A 24,524-nucleotide genomic window follows, 5' to 3' on the forward strand; every position below is an offset into this window, starting at 1 on the left:
GGCTTTTGATGCATTCACCATTTACCTTCAGTGCTTGTTATTTTAAGATTTCAAGCAATTCATTCCTCTGAATCCTAGATTTTTTGGACTCTGACCTGGTACAGCCTTCTTAAAATGGTCTCCCTGTGATATGTGCAATTTCTAAAATATTTAAAGAAAGGGCTGCTTTTACAATGAGCTCCCAAAGAATAGAGCTTTTGAATAGATGCTAGACACTAATAGAAATTTAAGCAATCAAGCAGAAATGATGAAAACAGCATATGAATCTCGGAATTTCCAGTATCTTAATTATTATGTAGATAGTCCCAGAGGTGAGCATGACACAGTATAGGCAAACTGCATTAATAAGTGACATCTGCACACACAGACTCAGGTAACCAGACATCTTAATTCTATTATTTCTGCCTACTATTGCCTGAACAAGGCCCTAATGACCTGAATTTACAATAGTAGGCTTGAGACATCAATTTAAATAATTTGCAATGTGTGGATACAGCAGTAGTACAAGACATTCCTAAATGCTTAGGGCGGCAGTGGTGGTTTTTGTATTATTTTATTTACTTTAAATATACATTTGAAATAGGGATGGCACAAATATAGAATCTCAAATTTAAACCCCAGCAAACATATTTTTTTAAATGGCTTGTTACTTAATTACTGGGAATGAGCCTACCACAATAGGTTTGGTAAAAAGTTGAATGTCAAATGGAAAAGACATATGGGGAGAATGCCAGGGTATGTGTTGCATTTTATTATTTTAGGTTTGAAGTATGCGGGAGCTAAAATATTTGGATGCAAGTGAGATAGAGGTTTGTAACCCAAGGACTCTGAGGGCCCATTAGGGGGCTAGGGAACCACCCTTGTCACCCAGGGTTCCTTGACCTGGTAACTTTTAGTCTATGTGAGTCGGTATCGAGAAATAAACCAAAGGAAATGCAATACCTCTGCCTGCTATGTGGATGACTTAGACAAATAAAAAATAAGTGCTTTATCTTTAAAACTTTATTGGCCTCCAGCAGTTCCCACAGGAATGCTTTTGCCAAAGTGTCCAATTATAGGTCTTAAGCACATACACATACAAGAGGTATTAAAGCACCCCAAACCTTGATAGTTACCCCCACAAGTCTGAGGGCAGTCTCCATGTGAATCAGTCACAGATTTCTGGACGGCCGGTCCTTCTGTCTGTGCCTAGAGATCCCTCCAAATGTGTCCATGAAGCAATCTACTCACCCAGATTCACAATTCCCCTACAGTACTCCACAAGTTAAGATAACATGTCAATCAAAAGTATTGCATAGCAGATCAAATGGAAATAATTGTCAAGCAAAGAGAAAGGTTACAAGGAATGTCAAAACAGGATGTGGTTTTGAGCAGTGAGCCTGGCAGGTGTGCCGACTGCATGCTTTTCACCCCTGCACATAAAAGGACATTGAAAGTCAGGTTGAAAAGGGCACAGACAGTCATGTTCACCCCTTTTCCCATCTGGCTCTGTCTTGGCTGAACTAAGCCATGCAAAAGAAAATATATTAAATGACTATTCCTAGAAATAAGCAAAATAACTGATAGTTCATCTCAATAGCTGCCAGTGGCCTACACATCTGGTCTTCTTTGGGTACTGGGACATGGGCGGACAAAAGTCTACCCAGGGCTGAAAGACCCTCCCCCAGCCTAAGGGGAGGAAGTATTGAGCCTGTGTCTCAACTAAATTTGAGGTACAACAAATGAGAAAACAGGAACAGGTGTGAAGGTGAAAGGGTTAAACGGAGGGAAGACTGAGGGGGACACTGAGCAGAGAACCCCGGACAGCACCCACTGCTCCTCAAAGTGTCCTAGGCAACTGGTGCTTTGCTAAAATGCTCTGCTTCATCCTGACATGTTGGTTTGAAAGTCAGCAGTGGTAGGAGAACCACTGGAGAGGATTATGGAGACTTCCCAGTTGGAGGCAGTTTTGTCTGGGCTGTTGACATTGCCAAGAAAAGTCTCTCCAGACTCCAGAGACTAGTCCATCAAGGATGATAGAGGCTTGGGCTCCCAAGCAGGTAGTGGTCAGACCAAACTGTGAAAGCATTGGATTCTTTGGCTTATGGAAAGGAAGCCTGACCTGGGATATGAAATAAAACTTTCCTGGGTTTGACAAAGGCAATGGGAACTTCCAGATTATCAGTGCCAGGGGATATTGATAGGTTTTAGTTGTAAATAATACATTATGATTACAGATTACTTTCTCAAGACTAAACATACACAGTTATTTTAACCTTTCCTCATAGGTCAGGATTTCTAAACCTTTTACCATTTTTGTTGCTATTCAGTGAACTCCAATTTATCCCCATCTTTATTAAAGTGTGGCACACAAAACTGGAGACAGTACTCCAGCAGAGGCCTCACCAATGTAGACTAGAGCATGTCTTACATATGACACGCCGGTTAATACATCTCAGAATGCTATTAGTATTTTTCACAATTGCATCACATTGTTTCATAGTCACTCATTTTCAATTTGTGATCTATTATTACCCCCAGATCCTTTACAACAGTCAGTTATAACACCTAGTCCGTTATTTCCCATTTTGTAGTTGTGCATTTTATTTTTCCTTTCTAAGTTTAGTACTTTGCATTTGTCTTTACTGAATTTAATCTTGTTGGTTTAAGACCAGTTTTCCAATGTGTCACGATCATTCTGAATTCTTATCCTGTCCCCTGAAGTACTTGCAATCCCACCCATTTTGGGTCATACATAAATCTGTAAGCATACTCTCCACTCCCTTACCCAAATCATTAATGAAAATATTGAATATTACCAGTCCCAAGACAGATCACTTTGAGACCTCCCTTGATATGTCCTCCCAGTGTGATAATGAACCATTGATAACTTTTGAGTTCTGTTTTACAACTAGTAGTGCACCCACCTTATAGTAATTTCATCTAGATCAGATTTTTTTATAATGCTTATGAGTGTCATTTGGGACTGTGTCAAAAGCCTTACTAACATCAAAATATATCACATCTTATGCTTCCCCTTGACCCCATCGGCTAGAGAAGGAAATTAGATTGGTTTGGTATGACAAATCCATGTTGGCTACTTCTTATAACCCTATTATCTTCTAGTGCTTACAAATTGATTGTTTAATAATTTGTTCCAGTATCTTTCTAAGAATAAAATTTAGGGTGACTGGTCTATAATTCCCTGGGTTGTCTTTGCTCCTTTTTCTAAAGATAGGTCCTATCTTAGTCTTCTCCAATCTTCTGGAACTTCACCAGTCCTACATAAATTCTCAAAAATAATTGCTAATGGTTCCAAGATTTCATCATCTAATTCCTTAAGCTGAATTTTGTCAGACCTTGGTGACTGGTACACATCTAAATTATCTAAATATTGTTAACCTGTTATTTCAGTAGCTTGATTCTGATTTGATGTAGTCAGGTGGATGTGGGGTGGAAGGATCCCTCAGTGCACTGGATTAGTAGGAATTAAATCTGTCGAGATACAGGCAGGTAATTTATCTGACAGGTTGACCCAGGAACAACAGACCACAGTGAGGAATGTGCTGTATACACACAGGTCTGTTTTCTCTGATAAATCTAGCCTCATGCACTTCACCATTCGTAAGGTAGATACTGGGAAATATGCTCTTTTGAGCATCTTCTACTTACCCATAACTCTATAGGAAGAAGCAGTGTAGAAGGGCTGAATGCTCTTAAAATTTTAACTTTGGGCCTACAAGCCCAAAGCGTCAAGTTTTTTTCAAGAGGGAAATATGTGGAGAACATTAGGATATGCGTTTGTTATCTAACGTATGAAGTATGTAGAATATAAATATGTGGTTGGAAGTAAGAAGATTTGAAACTGAAAGGCTATGAGAAGCCATTATGGTGCTAGGAACCATGTCAGAATATTACTTTGAAAGGAGGCTGGTGACTTGCCAGCTGGATGCGGATGGGTCCAGAGTGGATGCCATTTTCAAGAAAAGTCTCTCCGGACTCCCGTTATTGGTCCATCAGAGTTGACAGAGGTCTGGGCCGCTGAGAAAGTGGCTGTGAGGCCAGAGTAAAGAACATTAGTAGTTTATTAAAAGGAAGTCTGAACTGGGGTATCAAATAAACCTTTCTAGGGCTTGAAAAGGATAGTGAGCACTTCCAGATGATCACTTCTGGAGTTCAGTGATAGATTTTAATTGTAAATAATAAATTACAGATAAATTAATTCAATCTGGAGTGGAAATTTGGTGAATGGAGGTTTCCACAGAAGCCTTAAAAGAACACCTACCATACCTATGAGGGTAATCCTGCTTCTGGGGACAGTGTCCTTTGAACAAGGGAGGAGAAAGAGGGGTGCCCCGAGATAAAATTTCCAAGTGAGAAGCTTAGTGGTTGCAGCTGGTATCTGACACCACATCATGGGGAACCCAGGGTTGTGACAGCATATTTTCCAGTTTGTTTCATATGATGATGAGCTCATGAAAACAAGGGTTCTCATAAGATTTTGGGATAATATGGAGATGAGTTGGCCTAATGAGACTCCTGACATTTGTGGTTGAAATTTCATAAGTACAGCTTCTGAAACAATTTTTTAAACTCAAAATTTCCTATAATTTGGCATCAATGAGTTAAATTGAAGAATGCAGTTCTATGTCTAATCTAAATCTGGATACACACACTGACTTTAACATTCCAATTTGCAGCTGTTCATTTTATTTCAAAGGTAACCCGCTTGACAATGCAGAGACAAAATTAAATTGCTATCAAAAGTGACAGTGTATCAGAATGATCATGTAACAATGAGAGGAATATTTTCTACTTGGTAAAATGTATTGGCCCATATCCATCCCTGGTGTAATTCTAATTATGTTGAGTTACAGTAGGTATGATTTTCATATTAATTTTTAAAGTACTATTTTCAAAATTAGGGTTAAATTCTCAAAGGCCTCTTTTTGCAGGAGGTGCAAATTACACCAGGAGAAAAAAAAAGAACTTGCAGCCAAGTAATTAGAAGCACAAGCACCAGATTTGCTATTTCAGTTCCAGAGTAGGTTCAAATACACAGACACAAGATTTACAGCTGCAGATTGTGATCTCAAAAATGGAGAGTATCCTTAATAAGTTCACAGTAAAAGCACCAAGTTTTTGAAACAGATAAACTATTTTAATTTAACTAAGTCATGTATATTGTTACAGCTTGTTCAATGGACTGAAACAAATAGCAGGATAAAGGATCAGTTCTGCTCTTGGTGACACATGACCAACTCTCATGGAAGTAAGTGGCGTTGCATGGGTACACCTGAAAGCAAAGTTTTGCTTCTAGCATGCTTATACTATAGCAAATACTATACATTTTTCTTTTACAACTGGTCAACTGGCACTCTATCTTAAGATAAGTATGATAGCAAGGATAGGGAGGAAGAGATAATTTGTTAGCCAATGTGGGAACAAAAATAATATTGGTGAAGTATTCATAAACATTCGCTAAAACAAAATACTTACATTTACTATGTTGCTTATGCGGTCATTAATTTGACCTGTGTAATTGGGATTTGTCTTGAATATCTTGAAAATGATATTGTGGTCCACAGGACACATTTGATCAGAGCTCAGGAAAAGTTTGGCTTTCTTTATGTTTCAAATGTTGCTCTTGCCTTAACGTAGTCTATTTATTCCTATAAGATTCTTGTAAAAACAAAACCAACCAACTGTATTCCCTCTGTACCCCACAAATTATTAGTGTACAGGAGAGTTGCAACCATCTCTTTCTTGGTTCATTTTTATTCATGTCTTTCATCTCAATTGAAATAAAGCAGTTTAAGCTGTTCTTCATTTTATAAGCATTTTCTAAAACACGTGATTTTATTCAGCTCTGTAAAGAAAATCCCTTATTTTCAATAAATGGCTTAATATTTCATTTCTTGCTGTACCTACCTGCTTAATAGGCAATAGTATCCTTTAGTTTTCACTTTTTAATAGATTATTAAGAAAACCTTGGGCTCCATTCTTAACCAAAAAGTTTTGCAGCTTTTTGACAGCTAAATGGAGTTAGTAAGTCTGAAAAATAGATAAGTTACTAGTGAAATGATAAAAGCAAAATGACACAGAACAACTGGGAACAACTTATGCCAATTCAAAATGCTTTTATCAAGCCAATTATTGGCTGTAGCTCAGCACTGAGAAATGAGTTATGTTGCTGAACATAGATATTTTTTACTCTTTGCTTTTGATAATGATCACTTGATATAAGCAGAAAATAAATTACTCTTTAGCAGATTTATGAAATGTAAAGTCAAGCCTCAATCAAACCTAGATTTAAAGAAAAAAGGAAAGGCAAAGTGGATATGACACAAATTCTTTCTTCAATAACATCATTTTTAAAAATATGTGTCAGTTGAAAGGAAATCTTCACCCATTTTGTTCAGCTGAGCACTCTGATAGTTTAAAAGGCAAGAGACACTTAACATCATCGGGACACTTAACAAGAGACACTTAGCAAGAGACACTTAACATTGGGTGATGTTTCTTTGAAAGTACAGATTTAATAACAATTGGATATTTTTTCTAATGATAATGGCCTGCTGCCTAAAAGTGACTCTACAGGATAAATAATTATTTATCTTTACCACATCCCTCTTATTAACTGTATTCCAAAATGTTAATTACAATACATCAGGCAATATTCTACAATAGACTGGGTGTAAGGGCATAGCATGTGATAAAAAACAACACAAAGATTTAGTGATACCACTATGAGATACCAGTGATACCAATGCAGAAGACCATTTGATAAGTCCATGAAGCAGAACCTGACATGCAAAGGTCTCTGAGGCCAAGCTTTGCAAACTGTTTGGAACGTGTGTCTGGAAAGAGTTCCACCAGGAAACATCTACTGGCTCTTTGGCTACCTTTGTGACTTTCTGTGTTTTGTTTAATTTACCACAGTTCAGGGGACCAACACAATGCTCTCCACAGCACCTAATGATGGAGTGGGAGTACCTTGAATTGAAGCACTAGTGGAGAACCATTCAAGATGGTCTTTCTGTCCTCTTGTGTGCTGTGGAGTAGATGTCATACCAACATTGACTATGCTTGTTGTGACATTAGCTTTGGGAGGGGTTACAGGATCCATACTTGTACGTTTAACAAGTTGCTTGAAACCCTTAAATGGAGAGCAGAAGCTGGGGTGGATCCTGCTTTGAGAAGGGGGTTGAACTAGATAACCTTCTGAGATCCCTCCTAACTTTAATCTTCTATGATGATATGATTTTTTGCTTGCAATAGTCGTCACAGAGAGGCTGCATTGCAGCCTCATGGATTGAGAGAATGAATTCTATCCCTCAACTCTACTTAGTTCCCCATGTGGTAATCTTACTCAGGATTGTACCAGGAGGAATAAACTTTTATTCTATAGGCCTATTTATACCCTTACTGAAGCCAATGGCAAAACTCTGAGTCACATAAATAGATGTGAAATAGGCTCCTCTGTTCTGGTATCTGCTTTCACCATACATTTTATTTCCATGTGTTTTCTTCTTATCTAGTTTGTTCTCTTTTTAGTCTTTTCATCCTCTCCCATTAATAGAAGGGCTAATATTTTATAAATTATGCTCCAAATATTATTGAATGGTTTTTGTATGGGACTTACAGATACACTGCTTGGCCTGTAATCATTAATATGGAGTGTCAATTTTGTTTTAAATTTTAAGATATAGTATTTTTATATCACATGATAATGGATGTCTGTTATCATGGAGAACAGTTGGAGGAATTTAAATTATTTGTTTTTGGGAATTTGCTGTTGATTTTTGTTTATTTAAAGAATGGGGATATTGAGCAATTTTGGGTTTTTTGAGATCCATGGATGGTCAAAACCAGTAAAATACAGTGTACAATTTTAGTACAGAATGGAAACCTAAAAAGGATTTTAAAAACAAAACATTAAACCAGAACTGTCAGACTGACTGTCATAGTCTTTTAAAGGTCACAGTCAAACAGATTTGAGAAGTAATTTATTGGTTTATATTTCACTCCAAATCTGTCTTCCTGAGAAGTAAACTGTCTGTTTTCATTTCTGAGATACAAAATTTCAAACCTCTTGTTTAAATAGTGATGGCTACTTGCAGAAGAAATAGATCTCCTTTTCTTGCCCAGTATCCTTTTTTGGATCAATAAGTATTCCCAGCCTGCTGCTGTTGCAAGAATCCCCTCTGAGGGATTACCATTGCCTACTGTTTTATCACCTTCCACTATAAACCTAATAAATGTTGGCCTTTCACTATATTTTCTTCCTTATTCTCAATCTTTATTTTATCTCAAATACGTTACTGGTATTATAAAAACAAAGCTGGTCGAAAAAAATGTCAACTGAACAATTTTTCTTTAGAATATGCTGTTTCATCTAAATCTTTTATGGGAATCTGTAGATTTTGACAATTTTCAATGGGAAAAAATTGAAAGGATTACCACATTGAAATAGAGCATTTTGTTTCAATTTTATTATTACATTTTTTCTGACTTTGTTGCATTTCAATTTAAATTAAAAAAAAAACAAAAAAAACCTCTTAGCAAATATATATTAACATGATATTATTTTATACCTATATATTCTATGTAATATTTATATTATATTGTTCCAGCATTATTGAAACAAATGTTTCAGTAAGGCCATTTTGATGTGTGGCACAGCAGTAGTGACATAGCTATGCCTCTGTAGCTATAGTGTAGACATACCGATAGTTTCTCCATTTGCATTAATGAAAATTAGGAGATGGTAATGCAGATATGGCTGGTTTCCCAAGATGAGCTCTATTCTACATATTTCCTTTCTCGATAAATCTTGTCAAATGAGTTACTTCATCAATGCTCCCTCCTATCCTGTCTTTCAGCTCTCTCTTGTCCTCACTGCTCTGCTATAAGGGTCCGATCAAACACACTTTGAAGTTGAAGTGTTATTTTGAGAAATTGTCATGCTTGCACAATATTTGAAGTTTTTCTTTTAGCCCGATTTCCTGGAGTCATGTGACTATTTGGGACTCAACATTTTTTTAAAAGTAAGTTTATTGCCTTCCTGAATGTGAAAGAAAACATGAAACTCTAAAGGCTCCACAATAAGTAGGCAACATAAAACAAACCTAAAATACATTTTTTTAAAATGTGATTTTTTTGGGACCTGATTTATGATTTTGAACAGTTAGCATTTGGAACAGAGAGTTGTGAAAATCTGTGCTTGTTTTTCTTATTTCACTTAAAAAAATGTTTTTTTTCCATCTACATTAATTAAAGGCCACTGATGTTTTGCCAAGTATCCCATCCTTTGCATTAAATTAAACAGGATCCTACGCTAAAAACTTAAACTACTTTACTTCAATGAGGGTTTTCTTGAGTAAGAACTAAAAAGTGCAGAATCTGAACTGCACATATAGTACATTATCCTGTAAATGACTCCATTTTTGGCAGACCTTACATGTAGTATTTTTTTCACAGTTTAAATGAAGAGTAATACTGTACCAATTTAAAATACATAATGTTTTTATTCATTCCAGCCGAAAAAAGTATATGTGATCATATTATTAAAGACTGTCTCATAATTCATTTGCACAGTCAATCTTAATTCTGCCAATTCTTAAATTTTGAGTACTTGACTTTGCAATCTTAATAGTTTTTCAATGTAGATTTTTGTTGTATGTTATTTGATATAGAATAGAATTAGTATTGGTGAAAAAAGCATTTCAGACTGTCTCTTTAAACTCAGATTCAGTGCAGACAGGAAGCTTCAGGCCAATCCAGGACAATCAATGTGCAAAAGCCTGGTCATTAGGTTAGAGCAAAGAAGAAGGGGAGATACTTATTTGAAAACAAATTGTTAAGAAGATACAGTAAAACAGAATCTCAAGCATTTAAACCAATGGCTTTGACAAAAATAGTGAATCGTTGTGATAATATATAATATATATAACAAGACAGACAAGAGACAAGACAGACAAGAGACACCTAGATACTCACCTTTGTTTGAGGTGTATGTTTTAATGACCCAGGCATAGTAATCATGATGCAGTATATTGTCCTGTATGAGAAATATAGGTTTATTATAAAGAATTGGTCAATCTTTAGGTTGACTGGCTGGTGTCCATACCATGCCATCAAAGTTTCTAGAACTCACATTGCCTATTGAAAAAAATCATTAATGCATATGTCACCTTCCCTTCAAGAACTAACCAGAAGCTAACAGTGTCCCCTGTAATTACATCTCTGGTGCCAGTCAAGGCAGCCTGCCCAAATGATTGGCTATTACCTATCTCTTTTCCCCCAGTGCTAAAGGAGGGTTATGAAATATTCCAATGCAGTTCAAGAAAATACAGCTAGTTACTAGAGGTGAGCAAATATCTAAATTTCTGTCTTGTGAGAAATTCTGATATTTCAGCATTTGTTTTTTATTACAATCATAGGCCATGGAGCTGAGGGAGGAGCCACCCAGACCTTGGCCTGATCCTTTTTGCCTAGGCCAAACCCGATGAGCACTGCACCCAATGTGCCAGGTTACAGCACTACTTGATAAAATTTGGCCCAGCCAATCTTCCATCATGACAGAGGGGCTGTCTGGCTAAACTTAAGTGGTGCTACAACCCCATGAACCATGCCTCAACACCACCCAGTCAAGCTTGGAGGACAGGGTGTACAGTCTCATGACCCAGGGATTCAGCCTGCTATGGGGAGAAGAGTGCCTTAGAGGGAAAGAGGAAGATCAGGCAGTGGAGGGACAAAGCCACCCACTTTAAATGGAATTCCACAACCCTTGATGCTGTGTGATGGTTTTGGGGGTTCTTCTTTCATGTAGTGTAGGGGTCCATGAAAGCCATTTGTATGAGGCAGATCTCAGCCATTCCAGTGATTTGTCGGTCAGAGGCTTGAAGGAGAACCATCATCCTTGGAGGCGGCAGATGGGGCATTCCTCCACAAGATGGTCTGCTGTTTGTATTTCTCCGCACTTGCAGGCTGCAGTAGCACAAAGGTTCCAGCTGTGCATGCAGGAGTTAAAGCGCCCAACACTTGTCCTTAGGTGGTTTAAGTGGGTCCACTCCTTTCGTAGCAGGCTGCAGCCTATGGATAAGGTAGAGATGGGTGGTAACCAGGACTGAGAGTCACGTTGTTACCCTGCCTCCAGCATGAGTGAGTCTTGCTTGTGGTTAGATGAGTGTCAGCTCCCTAACACCCAACCAATCTTTAGCCACTCAAACACTCTTGTCTGGGCAATGCCAGCACAGTGCAAACAAGAATAAGTTTATCATCAAAGATTCAAGATTCAAATGAGAGTGAGAAGGAATATGGGAAACAAATGGTTACACACAAAACAAAATTATAACACTCTTTTTAGAGACAAAACTTAACTGACAGGTTAACCTCCTGACTAAAGAAGTTTCTCACCCAAAGTCTTCTGCAGCATTTCTGCAACCAAGGATAGCTGAAATCCTGTTTTCATTCTGTCTGTTGACTTTCTGGGTGCAGGATGTAGGGGGTGTCTTCTTTGTCTTCTAGATATTCCCCACAGTTTCTTGTCTTTGCGCACAGACAGGATAACCACCTCTGGCTTGCTTGCTTGCTTGCTGGGTTTTTTTTCAATTTTTGCTTTTGTCCCTGGGTCTGCTGCTGTGCAATTTTCCAAGTCAGATAACTTTAGGCAGTCATCACTAGGTCTTTGGTTCAGCATACATTCATAATATGTTTTCCATCTGTCCAGGACCTTGATGATGACAGACCAGTACAACAACAGCATCAGAGTTAAAGCCTGTGCTACTGTATGCAGCAGAAGAGGCTGTGACAATTCTCAGGGTACCCAGGACTGAGAGTCACCTTGTTACCCCCTGCCTCCAGTGTGAGGCAGTTTTGCTTGTGCTTGGCTAGATTTCAGCTCCCAAAGTGCACCAGGCTGTAAGCCTCTCAAACTCTCTCGTCTGGGCTATGACAGATTAACAACAGCTGCACTCCAGTTCCCAAGTCCCTTTGAAGCACTCCGCTGTAGCGTCCACTGAACACTCATAGAATTACCTGGTCTGCTGTCCCCAATGGAACAGCATACACAATTCAACTCAGGATCAGCACTTTGCTTAATATCACAGCACTCCATTTTTAGTGAAAACAAGAATGTGTTTATTATAAAAAGATTCAAGCCTCAAGTGATAGTCAGTAAGAATATTGGAAACAAATGGTTACATGTAAAACATGCAAATTCTATCCCCCCAAACATGTGATCTTTACACAGCAAATCTGTTTAACCTACAGTTTTTTATGTATTAAAAGAAATATTCAATAGGCGCTATTCTGCTCATGTACACGTGCCCCTCCCTCCACTGCAACCCATTTACTGGAGTTAAAATGAAGTGCAAGAATGCTGGGTAGAGGCATCCCATTATTAATATATTTTTTTTAAATAAAACAAAATCAAAGTGAATTGATGATTATTATGTGTGTCTTGTGGTTTCATTGAGCTTCAGGAAACTGGTGCATGATTGAACGTATTAGCTGGTCAGTTTCTTAGCTCACTTTTTTTGGTTTGTTTGTTTATGTCAGTAGACTTGCTGGATGACTAACTAGAGGTTACTTGCTTGCAGATGTCTAATTTTAGATGTTGCAGGCTGCTGGATTCCTACCCCGTGGTGGCCAGCTGGAAGTGTGGAGGAAATAAACAGGGCATTGCATAGCTAGGAGCCAGCAGTCTACAGAAAAAGCAACCATGACGGTGGCCATGATCAAGCAAGCAGGGAAGCAGTAACTTCCTTGAGCTTTTGAAGATGATGGTCTAGCTGGTTACTTTCCTTAGATATTTTTGCAAACCAGAATGTAGCATATAAGGTAGCGACTTGTCCCTTGCCCATAAAGCATCCACTGCCACAACCGGAGTCTCTTTCTAAGCGCTGTTATATTTCCCAAATATTAGAAAACCTAAAAATAGTTCCTCAACCCACCTAGGTTACAGCTCCCAGGAGATTTTCCCCTTGCCTTTGTCAGTCTTTCCTGCTTCTACTCCTGGGGGAATTCTGTGTTGAAAAATTAAAAGTTCTGTGAACAATATCTTAAAATTTTATTTGTCAAAAGAGCACAGTATAATCATGCCAGTTTCAATTATTTTTGTAATTTATTTCGAAGTACCTGTCTGCAAGTATGTCGCTAACAATACAGAAAACAAATAAGATTCAGGATTCTTTTTGACAAATAGATTCCTTGCTAGGCATGTTAATACAATACTTGAGTAATAATTTGTTTAAACTACAATACAGAAACATATTTTCCACACCTCCCAAAAACATGCAAAGGCTTGTGGGAGTCAGGAGTAATGGAGCAGCTGAGGAAGAGGGAAGTAATTGCTCAGAAGGATCCCATTAATGAACCTGGAGGGTTGTTGGGCGTGGGTGGGAGAAGTATGGAACAGGTTTTTTTGGGAGAGTGGGGATTGCTAGGGAGGGGTTGTTTGGGGAGCCTCCCCTATGCAGACCCTGACTCTAGCCTCTCCCATTCAGTCAGGCACATATTCCCTGTGTCCCTGCACCACCACTCCCTATTCAGCCAGGCATAGCTGCCCCTGACCCCATGTGGCCCTACATCCCCACTGCCATTCAGCCCCTGGCTCAATGCTGTCACCCCACTAGCTCCTGTACCCCCACCCCAATCTGTCCACCTCCACTAGCCCTTCTGAACCCCAGTCTATTTGTCTGTGTGCTCTCCTCTTTTTCCCCAGTTCCCACTGCTTTCCTTTCACTCTGGAAGCCTTTCCTGTGAACTCACTGCTGCTTCTGTTCTGCTCCACCTCTTGGTTGCTGACAATCTTGCTCTTTATAATCCCAGCTGCTACCTTGCCTCTTAATTGGCCAGACTGGGAGCACCTGTTCTAGCACCTGCTCATTTAAAAAGGGGTAGTCGCCGTGTGACAGGACACTTCCTTTCTGGATTTTTTGACATTACCCAATGAGATTTGATTGGACTTCCCCATTCCTGTAATGTTGGGCTTGAAAGGTCAATGGATCAAAAATATACCCAGTTAGTCAGCAGGTCTATAGGTATTTTGAGATATTCGAGGTCCTGGGCCAAACCACAGACATTATCTCAACTATCCTATGAAGGTCATTACTCAAAAATATTTTTAAAATACAAAGCTAGCAAAACGTTGGAAGTAAAAATATAGAAAAACACCAATAATGCATTCACTCAGCTGAGCACATAAAGAAACATCTGCTGTTCCATACACAGATGTTTATAACTTCCCCTTTTAAACTTTAGTACTCAGTGGTTCAAATTTAACAGTGTTTTGATTAACCAAATCTGGGCAAAATGTTGACCTTAACTGGTCAGAGATTGATGTTTTTTCTTCCTAAAATCACAGTGTTGAGATTTATATCTTTGATATTGTGACAAACCAGGGTGCAACCCAGACTAATGAGCAGCTATGTCACCTCTGGCCTGCAACCTTGGATGCCTTACAATATCTTGCCGAAGTAGTTCCCACCTGGGCTTCTCACAAACAGCTTTCCAGCATTCAAGCCACACCCTGAGTGTTTGTGTGTGGCTTGCCAGGCACACTTGAGTAACAATTTAGCTCTCACCAGCCTTGGCTATACTGCAGGGTGACTCAACATACACCCCCGTTTCAGATTTCTCCCCAGAAATGTATGTCCTGTACTACCCTGCACTGTCCTGGACAGTGCAAAATATTTTTAAGACTGTTATTCCTTAATAGGAATAATATGCCTGTTTGTTATCTCAAATAGTTATTCTGTCACTTTAGTTTAAACACAGTAGAATAGATAAACCAGTAAAATATGTTTATTAATGACAAAGAAAGATTTTAAATGGAATACAAATAATGAGCAGAGATCCTAGTTTTCCATGATTAAAAAAACAAAATTCTCTGATTAAAAAAAACAACAAATCTGCATTTTTCCATGATTAAAATGAAACTCTGAACTTTAGTTTCCTTATCCACAAAATATATAGGTATCAGTTAAACACAATGTTTTATTGATATATTTGCAATTTCTAAGTATGTTTGAAGCCTATCTGTGCCATCGATCATTATGAAAAAAATAAAATATATAGAATGATCAAGTCTCAGTGTTATGTTTCTATTCTGTTGTTGATGGCCTTGTTTTTGACTCTTGTTTTCTTTTCTTTTTATTCAGTTTATGTTTAGCGCTTTCCATGTATTCTACAATTGTATGCTTCGAATGTAATCCCTACAGTCTTGCTGCATATAATACAGAACAGCACATTACCATCAATGTGAAATTTGTCCTTGCCAAACTCAGTGACATGGACTTTAGAGGTGATTTTTTTTTTTTTTTTTTTTTTTTTTTAAACTTTTCAGCATCTTTTCATAACTTTACTCGCTCACATCTGAAGGCTGAAGTGAAATTTGAGATGTATTAAAACATGACCCTCTATCTGCTGTTAAGTAATCTGTGTCAGAAGCAGTTTACTGGAGTATGTTTATGTAAATTTAAAGCACATTAAAAAATCAACCACAAGAGAGGGAGGTTGTGCAGATTGAATAAATGACACTTTCAATAAAATTTAGTTTATATATTTTTATTTTTTCACAAATTATAAAAAATAAAGATTCTCTGTAAAATCACAAATTCCATGTTTTTCTATGGCAAACAGATTTCTAGGGTCCCTGGTAATAAGGCATAAAAGTCAGAAATAGTTACAAGAAAAATAAAGATAAGATGTTTACTAATGCTTACCTTAAAAATTATATACGATACAAGCAAAGTTTAATACCACATGCTTTCAGCAGTCTTACTGACCAAATCCTGTAGGTCAGGGTCCCTTCCCCAGATACCAATGAATGCTTCCTTTGTTGCTGCAGGTGTGGTGAATGTGATGGATAGAGAGAGAGAGTGGAGAGCCTTGGGGTGTTTGTTCCTCCTTTTTATAATTTCAGTCTCTCTCTTGAAAAACATTTCCTGCTGGGTACTAGGAGACAAAGAGTTTATGTGGAAAGATGTTCCCTGTTGGCTTTTTCTCACCTGTTTGAGTTGTCTTTGTTTCCCTTCCTCCTAGATGGCTCTATTTACTGCTTAAATGCAAATTAAGCAGAACACTCATTCCTTTGTTTAGGACAAACCTGTTTGCCAACCTCTGTTTGTTTGGGATTTGGAACATATGTGAATGTCACCATACAGGGAAATCTTATAACTTTACATACTGTGTTTCCACACATTTTTATTAGGACAATACTGACAAGGAAATTATAAATTTTCAAATTATACTTTACAAGACATACTTTGTACAAAGATTATTACAATAGTGTGTAGGGTGAGAACACATATTTTGTCACAGATATAAATAAATATATATAAGAATATGTACTGGTTACAGCAGCAGATATAGCATTTTTAGACATTAGAGATGAGAGCACTATGTGTTTGACATTCAGAAGTAGTTGCTGAAGCCATTAGAAGCATGTTTTAAGCAAGTAAAATTTAATGTTGACTTTTTTATTTAATAATTTTTTAATTCTTATGAAAATTAACCATGAAAAAACCCTAGAATTTCTCCCAGTTCTAGAAATAATCTACTCAATTTATTAATGTTCCTTCCTTTGTTATGAACTTCACACTTTTCATTATTAGTAAAAATAAACATTTATAATGACTGCATTTACAGGCATAAGCAAATGAACCATAAGATTCAATTGGTCATACCTCTTCTCTAAATCCTTTAGTTTGATTTAATTTAATCCCTAGCTTCTTGGCATACCAGAATGGTTTGCTAAACTTGGATTTTTTTGTTCCACTAAAGGCAGTGGATTATTCAAACAGGGCTTTCTTGCAGTGGTCAATGCTTTGTGGTAGCGGATTCACTTCTTGTTTGTGGCAACACAAGATGAAAATGAAACCATTTCTTTCACTTTTATGATGATAATCCCCATCCAGAATGCCAGTTTTGCTGTCCTGATTGAATGTACTGCTGTAGTAGAGACACTATTTGGGTGTGAGGAGAAGGGGAGATGAGGGTCTGGCAGAAAAGTATGGTTGCAAAGTTTCTTCCAAAATGCAGTTGGAATCCAATAATAGTGGATTCATCTTATTTCTCGTTAGTCTTGAAAAAAGTAAGGTACGTTTAGTAAAGGTATTCATGTTTCTAAGATTTCCCCTGCTAGAGTTTCTGTGCCTTTTGTGGCATTGAATGTAGTCAATACAAGAGTCCTAATTTTGCTAAGAAAAAGCCTCCAGTTGTTAATGTTCGATCTGCCTTTCATCCCTGGTAGTGTCTGGGATTCAGATGCAGCAGGTAGATACTGTGTCATCTGGGTCCTTCTATATGACCCGGTCTGGTCAAGACATGTCTCAGGATCAGGATGTCGAGATCTCAGGAGATGGTGGGGGTGACAGCCATGATGGTGAAGCTCACTCCAATTTTTCTCCCCACAGTCTTTCTTTAAGGACCCACAAAGGGAATGGTGAGTGGAATAGCCTACCCACTTGTTGTTTTTGTTATGACAGGTTAGTGATCCCCCAGAGTCAATAATGAGTCAGTTAGGGAATAAATGAATTTTATTATGAAAACAGGAGTAGTATAGATTTTTAACTAGTTATACCCATCTAAACAAACAATTAACTTTAAAGTATAGACTAATATAATAAGATATAAAAAACAATTAACTACAAAACATAAATTGATATAAGGAAGTATTAAACAGACAACTAACTATAAAAACCTTAACTAATTTTAAACAGACAGTGGCTCCCTGTTGGGAATCGAATGCTGGTCTCCCACATGGTGGGCAGGGACACTCACCACTATACTACACAGACAGTAGGACACACAGGGATTTCACACAGACAGTTAACTGCAAGACACAAACGGGCAGTTAATTGCAAGGCACAGACTGATACAAAGGAATGTTAAACAGACAGCTTAGCTACAGAATACAGACTGATAGTTAACTCCTCACCATGCAGACTTAGGAGAACACACAGCATTACTCGAACACAGCCAGCAAAAAGACTATTCGCGCTTGGGGGGAGGACACGGGAGCGGGAGTGTCGGGACCAGTTGATCAGGCTGGTTGCGATGTGGCTCTCAGCGGGGGCTTGGGAAAGACCCCTTTTTATGGGCTATGGGCTTCGTGCCAGCACCGGATTGGCCGGGGGACACTTGCAATAAGTTCAGTTTCCTGGTTGCTGGTAAGTTTCATTTCCCATGGTCAGTTTCATTTCCCATATATGAGGTGGGAGCCAAAGGCACAGCTGATTACATAGTTATACCTTAATAAGGTCAGGTCGTGGGGGGGGGGGGGTGGTGGTGGGGGTGAGGGGTGGTCATGTGCAGGAACTGTGCTGCAACAGTTTTGTCCACCATTAGGCATAGTGTCTGACACCACCAATTTTGAGTCACTGATTTCAGGTTCCATTTTCTTGTTTATCAAGCATGATTTTTACACAGTCATTGAGTAATATCAGTAAGCCTTTTTATTTAGACTAATTCACTCTGTGTCCCTTTTGTACCTTTCCCATTAACATTTGTTATTAGAAGTTATTGTGCCAGTTTATGCATTTACTCTCATTTTTTTACAGCTGAGTTTAAAATTAGGGTAAATTTGTAGGCCCAGTTATCATGATGGGTGTGTTGTGTGTGTATGTGCGGGGCTTATCTACACACATAAAAGGAATCTATAACCTACTGTGTGAATCTACTAAACAGGAAACTATCATTCCCATCACTGCTCCCTGCTGACCTAAAGTCCTCCATGTCTGAATATGCAGGTTCATCTCTCTCCCCTAACCAACAGTGGGAGGGTGGTGAAAATGCTTCAAAAGACTCTGTTGCAGAAGTAACCTCTCTTTGGGGGAAGCAGTGGTAGTGGTCTGCATAGGAAGTTTCTGAGGGCCCATGTGGCAAACAACTATGCAAGGTACAGCAGGGAATTGTTAGTACATGTTAGTAAATATTAACCCTTTTAGTCCTTTTCTTTCTGTATATTTAATTAATTTACATATTAAGTATTTTTAGAATATTTATGATGTTAACAAAGAGTATATTTGAATTCTATGACCAAGAGGATAGATCCTTGACCTATTCAGGAACTCTGTGCATTAGGCTGTATCTAACAATCCTTGGCACCTCTACGTCTATTGAACTCCAAATATTCATGGAAACCATCTCCTTAAGATATGTACATAATGCTTACATAAGCACATATAAAACTGGGAGATTTATGAGGGATGATTTTTATAGGGCAGATGTTTCCTTTTGGGGAACCAATCAGGAAAAATTATTATGTGGGAAGAGGATCCACTGAGAGATATTGTCTTGAAGAACAGCAAACAATTATGCCTTCCCACATCAATCAGGAAAACTGAGAATGTACATATATTAAAAGAAATGGCATCAGAACATATGGTTCTGTGAGGGTGTTTGTGGCAAAGAGGCATTTCTTTGTCTCTGTATAATGACAGAAGTTTTGGAACTTAGTTGGGGAATGAAACTGCCTCAACCCACCAGTTACAGTGAAGAAGAGACACAGAGCCAGCTCTTTACCTTACATCCAGGGTGGTAGTGAATCTATTCTTTCTGTATTCTATGTAGAGCTGTGCTAATCTCTGATTGATAATGTTTGATTAAATAATTCCAACTAAGCCTGTGATTCGACAATCTCGAATCATCATCAACTTCAGACATGCAACGCAATGAGAGCTGTGTGTGGAGCAGAATGCCTCACAGCCCTAGTATTCTGATTCAGGTCAGTGCAGAATTTGTAGGAAAGCTGCAGAGACTGGGAAGAGGTCCTGCAGCCAAAGGACTAAGCAGACAGGGAGCTGAAGGAAACTCTTAGGGACATGGAACAAGGAGCTTGTGGAAGCTGTTAAAGGGACAGGATCCTAAAGCAGGCTATTGCAGCCAAAGTTCCATTGGCATTGGGGATTAGTCTGGGAAGTGCTCAGTGTGCTCTGACTACTTATTGGACCCACAAGAAGGAGCTATTGTCATTGTATGGGACAACTGTATCCAGCCAGGGACTATGGGGGGCCCTTGTAGCATAGCTGCCACTCACTGAGGTTTCAGCAGCCCAATACCAGGAGCTGCACACAGAGTGCTGCCGCAGCAACAGGGTGACAACACCGTGGAGCCTCCAGTGAGACATGCTACTGACTAAGCCTGCAGGTTGGTTACTTGCCTTTAATAGAGGAACAGACTGGAGAGGAAACTCCAAGCAGCAGGCCTCTGTTGGGCTGCCCTCAGGGGCCAACATAGGAACGGCTGTGTTTGATCTTGAAATGTAACTGCTTAAACCTCTGAACCCAGGGTATTTGCAACCTTTCCTGTCAGCCCTAGTAAACTATCCCTTCACTTTAGCCATTTGACTAAGTGGTTACTGGGATCCATCAGGGATCAAACCTATAGGATCTAAGAGCTGAAGCATCTTCAGGGTGTGCCTCTGAGTCATTGTACTTCTGGCCTGCTACTGAGTGCTTTAATAGGGTTGGTGTACTACAACACTGAGGAACTGTATAAATGATACTACATCATGTTGTCAACTCTTTGCACCTTCGTTTTCTACGGCAACGAAATTGCTTCTTGAGTTCCTATGTTCTTTTATCATTATAACTCTTAATGTTAATGTAAATCAAAAAGTCACCTAAGAGCCTGATTCCTCATTCTTTGTTCACCAAAAACTTCAAGTGCACCTGAAGTAATCTTAAATATGCGAGGAAAAATTAAATTTGGTCAATTGTCATCTGCTTAGTTATATTTGTTAATATGAAATAGAAGGTAACTTTTACATACTGAATACTTTATAAGTATTGAAAAAATTAAGACACAGAATTTAAGTAGATCAAATAAGCTGTATATTAGCAAGTCTTTAGTACCACTAAAGCTGGTTGAGATTTTTAAAATTATTTTTTTTTTTGTCTTGTAGAAAAAGGACATTTTTCTGTAACAGTTTTTTTAAAATTGTGAAATGAATGAAAAATGCACCTCTTTACTAAAAATTTTTATAGAAAACTTTATGAACATGGTTACCAATGTTTTTTTTGGCTGAAAACTGGATTTTACAGGAGCAATACATTTCAGCAACAGTTTCAACAATCTTTGTGATAAAAATGTCAATACAAATATTGTTTCTGAATTCATTCAAGTTTTACACTGGGATAATTCCATTGACTTCAATAGACTTAGTTCTAACTGAAACCACAGTGAGAGGAGAACTGGGCTCAGCATTGTAGAAAATATTTACAGAGAAGAATGAACGTTGAAAGACTCTTTGCACTGAAATCTTTGTGCTCCTTTCTTCATGTACCACAGTGTTATAAGGAGAGCAGTACATAAATATTTCAGTGCAGAAAGGTGGGCAGGGCTTATGAACGCTGAAAGATTTCAGTGCAGAAAGACAAAATATATTTTTTATACTGAAATCTTGTGTGATTATATGTGTGGTGGATCTTATAAGGTAAAACCTTTTGTTGCTCAGATACTCTATTATGTGTCCTGTGTGATGCCGAGTCATCCTCAGGACTGTTCCCACCTCTTTTCATCAATGCCAGTGGGAGTTCATGGAGCTCAATACCATGTGGACAGTGCTCAATATCTAAAATAATGTGACCAAGTGCAGTGCTTGTACCTGAAGAGCTTATAAACTCTGCAAGTGCAGTAGCTAAATGTGAATTAAAGGTGAAATTCACCTCCATACATAAGGCTCCAGTTATCATTGGCCGTATCCTGAGAGCTGCTGCATTATACAGTGAGGACCTTTAACTCCTATTGACTTCAGTGGGAGCTGCAAATACTTGGTTTCTTTCAGGATGTGACCTCATGTGAGTCTTAATTTGACCTATGATAAGAGCTGAAGTGGGATTTGTAAGGTTCATAGAGACTTGTGTAAGCCCTCGATCCTGGATTGATGTCACCCTAAACATTAAAAGCTTTCTTTCTAGGGAAAAGATAAATATCTTGTATACTAAAACTAATCTCAATGTAACAAATTACAAGTGTAAACACTTAAATGGCAGAAAAAGAAAAAAATAAGGGTCCACAAAGCAAACCTGTCACAGACGTATTACTCATATGGAATATTTTCTATTACTACCTTTTTTTTAATGTTTAGTAAAATATAGTATTATTTGTCTTGTAAAAGTCCATGATGGATTGGGATTTTCAACAGCACCTAAATTTGTTAGGTGCACTAGCCCCTTTCAGTATATTTTCACTGTATTGCACGAGGATAAAACATTAGCAATGTGATTACAGCTGCTGCTTAGAAGCATTTTGTTCTCTCAGTTGCAAAAACCTCCTCTTTTTCATGTATTTGAATAGAACCCCATTGTCAGCACAGATCTTTTAAAGCTAAGTACATTTTAAACAAAGTGTTCAGTTTAATGGTATAGCCTCTTGTACAAGCCTTACTCACATCGGTGAGTAAGAGGACATCTGTGTTAGTAAGGGGGAGAAGTTCCAGTCAGGTCTATATTTTTACCCTGAAGGTTAGAGATCCAAAATATACACATTTGGAATTGTTACACGTCACTCTCTCTGCCTCCCACTTGCCTACACACTTCTTTTTTTGACAGAGAGAGAGTTAGCTAGTAGCACACAGTAACATATTGCGGCCAAAACCTGAGTCACATATAATCCCCATTCAGTATAATCAAAAAATATGTAATGAAGTAAAGCTATCAAGTGGAATAATGAAGTCTAAATTACAGCAAATTGTATGGAAATCATCAATGAGTAGGGAATAAAGAACAGAAGATGGAAAGGTCATGGGGATATCATGGTTCTCAGACAGTAGAATTACTGTGTTTGAATTGATGAAAAATTATGGTTGGAATATAGTGCTGCAAATTGTGGTTCAAGTAACCTCTGCTACAGGCAACAGATGATTTTGGGAATGTGATTCACATATAACAGGAAAAGATCATGCTGTGCTAGTGTGTTGTTTGGAAAATTAGCAGGCCTGCTGAAAATAAGAATATGAAATTTAATATTTATGCATGCGAACAAAATAATAAAATTGAGCCTTAAGGATGGCATTTTTATGGATTTCCATGAGATGAGGAGAAATGAACACTGTTATATTAAGAATATTTTTTCAGTATTACTTGTAAAAGGTAATTGGCGGAAGGGTGATAGAAGAATGTATTTTAAAATGTTACAGCACAGAGGAAGAGATGGCCTGAGATTACAAAATTATCAAAATAGTCCTTTTTATTATTATTATTATTTTATTATTTTATTTTTATTTTGCTACCATGAGTAAAAGTGCTGAGTTGTCTGTTTAAGTATTCAGAAAACCCCTAGGTCCACATGCTCAGGAATCTCAAAAATTTCACAAAATTTGCGGCATGTAATTATATATTCACAACATACATAAAGAAAGTCTTCCCACTGCCATTTTAAATCCTTTTTAAGGGCTATGACATGAAAACTGGGTTTGAGTTCAATTAAATAATAATAATAATAATTAATAATGAGCAGCATCAGTAGACAGAAAGAAGTTGTGAATGTGGAATTAGCACTACTGTGAAAGGCATCATATAACAGAGACAGGTGGTGGCAATCTGGCTCTGTTTCATGTGTTGGGATGCTCCCTGTAATCATCCTGGCAGGACTGGATGTGGCAGACTTTGTAAAGAAGAAACTAGCATTCCAGCAAATCTTTTCTATGGTGCCATCTTGGAATGTGGTACTCAAAAGCATCTGTGCAGTCAGCTATTCAGTCAGAGAACAGAAATACCATGTAACCTAGGTGACCAATCGTAGAACCACTAACAGATAACAAAATAATTCCAGACATTTTCATGAAGAATCCACCTGCTGGAAATTCTGTCCAAACAATAATTCAGATGCTTTGGAATATTGAGTGCATTCAGAATTAGTTCATGAGTAATTTGATAGCCAGAAAAGGGAGTACATTTGTAAAGATATTTGTAAGTAATCATTAGGTCCACCAGGACTAAAACATTTAAGGATGCCAGTTATTCCGACATGTTACTTGCCCTGAAAAATTGTATACTGTAAACTGAGTAAATACTGCAAAATATACAGGTGAATATTACTGCTAAGAAATGTATTGTTTGCCTAAATGCCACATGTAACATTTTTAAAATTTACTCTCTACAAACATTTATTCCTACTTATAACATCTTGTACATTTTTTCATAGAAATAGGAAGTGCCATAGAATACTTCTGCTTGTATATCTGTGTGTAAACATTCGCACCAGAATGGCTCATGCAGCCATCTTAAAAGATCATTGTTGGGTGGAAGGGACTTTTGGCAGTAAAGTAGAAGGATCGATACAATAAAATGAGTAGGTATCGTGTTGAGATGGAGGAGGTAAGATGAGGGCTGTGCTAAGCCCCCACTAACAGCAAGAATGGCAGTAAATCTTTTCACAGCCTGACGGCATTTCAAAGCTAAAGGGGTACCTGGTTAAATTACTCAGTACCTGGAGTGCAGGTAAGCCGAGATGAGGTAAAGATTTCCTTGGAACCTACCCATCTGGAATAATTCTAAAAGGTGGTATCAAATGGTGTATGAACCTCAAAAGAT

At 38.0% G+C, this 24,524-nt stretch overlaps 1 long non-coding RNA gene across 3 annotated transcripts in view; it reads left to right on the top strand.

The window, feature by feature from the left end:
* LOC137161920 (uncharacterized) overlaps positions 1-24,524 on the top strand; it is a 77,883-nt gene that overhangs the window by 13,606 nt on the left and 39,753 nt on the right. Inside the window, exon 3 of one of the 3 annotated variants that reach the window (XR_010922221.1) lies at positions 5,173-5,251. The exons of the other annotated variants lie outside the window; for them this stretch is intronic. This is a non-coding gene — a long non-coding RNA (uncharacterized lncRNA). The remainder of the gene's footprint in view (positions 1-5,172; positions 5,252-24,524) is intronic. 3 annotated transcript variants of the gene reach the window in all.

This window comes from Emydura macquarii, unplaced genomic scaffold (assembly GCF_026122565.2).
Source record: "Emydura macquarii macquarii isolate MOO-44397 ecotype Brisbane River unplaced genomic scaffold, CSIRO-AGI_Emac_v2 contig_2406, whole genome shotgun sequence".
Taxonomy (NCBI): domain Eukaryota; kingdom Metazoa; phylum Chordata; order Testudines; family Chelidae; genus Emydura; species Emydura macquarii.